A 3,008-nucleotide genomic window follows, 5' to 3' on the forward strand; every position below is an offset into this window, starting at 1 on the left:
CCGGCGCTGGGAAGTCTGGGGGACCTTCCTCCTCTGCTAAAGTGACTCCCCCTGGCGGGATGCCCGAACAGTTCTAGGAAGATAAGTGTGCACGTGGTGGTCAAGGCCCATCGGGAACAAACCTCATTGTTTACCGTGACGGCTGCTGTGATGATGGGTAATCATTTATTTGGTGTTGCAAGTGTACAATTAGAGAGACTTGATGGTTTGGTTTTAAGTAAAACAAGTGGTATTTTACTTCTTTGTCTAGGTGAACTAAAAAAGTCACTGTAGAGCAAATTGTGATTTTGCGAAGAGTCATTAACTGGCTCCTCCGAGGTAAATACAAGCAAGTGTGGAGGGGCACCCATGGCCTTGGGAAAAGGAGATTGTAATGGGACCTGCTAGCTACTCAGAGCTGGTGGCTGGGGAAAAGTTGGCAGTTTTGCACTGGGGTCAAATTACCTCTTGGACACAAAGTAATCAAGATCTCAGCCCATTCTCCTTTGAGATTCCACTATAGTAAGCCTATCTGACTGATTGGGGTGTTTGCGAGAATGGACTTCTAAAGCCACCAAGAGAGAAATCACCTTGGGACATAGAGACTCATGCTCAATGCCAGCTCTATGTATGTGGAAAGGTGAGCTATACATTGTGCTCAAACTAGTAACCCTCAAACGGTGTGCACCATCTGGGGGCAATGGCTGAACATGAGATTATAAACCAAAGCCAGAAGCCGTGTAGGCAACACTGTGGCCAACCTAAGGGTCCAAACCAGTGAGAGCATTAGCACAGCCCCAGGTTGCATGGGACTGGACATAAGTCATTGCAGCCAGAAACTGTGCCCTGCTGGAGGCTTGGTCCAGTTCCTTCATTAAGAATTCCTCTGGCCAAATCCCACTGCAGCCTTTGCTGCCGCCACAATGCCGAAATGGAAGAAGCAGAATCAGCACCAGCCCCCGCCACAGCAGCAGCCCCTACCGCCCGAGAGGGAAAAGACTGGAGATGACGAGGATGGGAGTCCCATCGGATCACCCAGCCTTCTTGAGCCACCCCCCATGGCCAGTGGAAAACCTGATGACCCTAAGTCAGCTCCTCACAGAGGTCCTCCAAGAGCAAGGGGACCGCTGATTCCACCGCTCCTGAGCCTCCCACCTCCTCCTCAGGGTAGAGGCCCAATGCCAGGAGGCCTTGGCCCCAGGCCTAGCCCATATGATTGTGGTTGGTGGGCAGTCAATGCCGAACCTCCTTTTCCGGGGCCAGGCCATGGGGGTCCCGCCAGGCAAAGCCTTCACAAAGAACAGAGAAACCCTCAAAGGCTCGAAAGCTGGTCTCTTATCAAGAATACCAGCCTACTAGGATGACCCCCAGGTTATGGAAGACAAATCCCACCGCCCAGTCTGTGGACATTTTGCCAAAAAGGGCCACTGTTGATACGATGACCTCTGTACCTTCCACCACCCAGGCATCAATAGCCCTCCTCTGTGAGACTGTGTCCTCCCATCCAGGGTGGAAGGAGCCGTCTGTGACCAGCCGCCATGTATTTCCCTGTGGCCCTGTGATGGCTACTATGAGGCTCTTCCAGCACTCCCAACCAGTGACACACCCACCCTAGCCACCCCTTCTCCCGTGTGGGGTCCAGAGTTGTGCTGCATCACTGCGGCGAGGTGCACACACTTTCTTCTGACACAGCCTCTAGAGACTTGCCTTTGGAACCAATCCTTGCTCCCTTCAGCTGCCTCCTGGATCTTCCCCTTGTCAAATGACTGCTGAACAGGAAACCTCTTTGGGGCTGTTTCTTGTGCATCTGTCCACCCGTTCCCAGTATTGCCCTCCATTCCTGAGAGCCCTGGAGCAGTTTCCTACCCTTCCTTTCTTCTAGCTGCTTGTTTTAAGTCCTTTTCATGTGACACCCCTTACTCCCAGTGTTGTCAGCTGCTCGTGGAACTCAGCCAGGTTGTTTAATCTGGGGTCAAGTTTGAGTGACTGATACAGACTTACTTCCTAAAAGGCCACTCTTCCTGCTTTTGGATTTCGTAGTTTCTCTGTCAGTAGCACGATCCCCACCGCTACGGCCTTTGATCACTGTGCTTTGTGAAACTCTGCATCCCCTCACAGCCTTTCTCAGTGTCTGTAGCATGTCTGTGACTTCCCAACAATAGAGTAAGTTTTTCTGCCAAAATGAGTAAGGCTCTTGGTGCCCTCCAGACTTTCCACCTCCCAACATGGGGGAATTGTGACCTCTCCATCCGACTGCCTCCCTGGTCCTCCCCATTCTTCCCATTCTTCTCTTGGTGTTGGTCATTCTGGGTCTGACACATGCCCATGAGACGTCTTAAAAAGCCTCAGATGGCTTTACCCTACCTAGATCCTTTCCAGCCCATTTTAGTTAGACTATGTCATTGGGAGGCCACCAGTCCTTTCATTTGAATTCTGTGAATCTCCACCTTGCTTATCTTTGGGTGGAATGTGGAAAGTACTGTTGCCCTCTTCCAATCCTCTTTCCCTACATCCCTGGCACTGATTGTTTTCTGTGAAAATGGCAGATAACAGGTTAAGTTTCGAACTGGCCCTCAGGAAATGGGTCAGGAGTTGAATGGGCAAGAGGGAGGGATGAGAGCTGTTGGAGAACTGAGAATGAGTTTTTTTGTGTGTGTAACTTTTTTTATATATTAGTAATAAATGCAGTGAAAACAAACAAAAAAAGGAGTTCCGGGTCCGAGCACAGTGGCTCCCTCCTATAATCCCAGTGCTTTGGGAGGCTGAGGCAGGAAGATTGCTTGAAGCCAGGAGTTTAAGACCAGCCTGGGCAAACATAGCAAGACCCCTTTTCTACAATAAAATAAAATAAGAAAAAAGTTAGCTGAGCATGATGGTGCACACCTGTAGTCCCAGCTACTCAGGAGGCTGAGGTGAGAGGATCATTTGAGCCCAGGAGTTCCACACTGCACTCCAGCCTGGGTGACCGAGCGAGACCCTGTCTCTAGTAAAAACTTTTAAAAAATAAAAAAGAGTTCCTTTGAATTGCT

At 50.2% G+C, this 3,008-nt stretch overlaps 1 pseudogene; it reads left to right on the forward strand.

Moving 5' to 3' along the window:
- Positions 1-775: 775 nt before the first annotated feature.
- LOC129034156 (proline-rich protein 3-like) lies at positions 776-1,467 on the forward strand (annotated as a pseudogene).
- The last annotated feature ends 1,541 nt before the right edge of the window (positions 1,468-3,008 follow it).

This window comes from Pongo pygmaeus, chromosome 2 (assembly GCF_028885625.2).
Source record: "Pongo pygmaeus isolate AG05252 chromosome 2, NHGRI_mPonPyg2-v2.0_pri, whole genome shotgun sequence".
Taxonomy (NCBI): domain Eukaryota; kingdom Metazoa; phylum Chordata; class Mammalia; order Primates; family Hominidae; genus Pongo; species Pongo pygmaeus.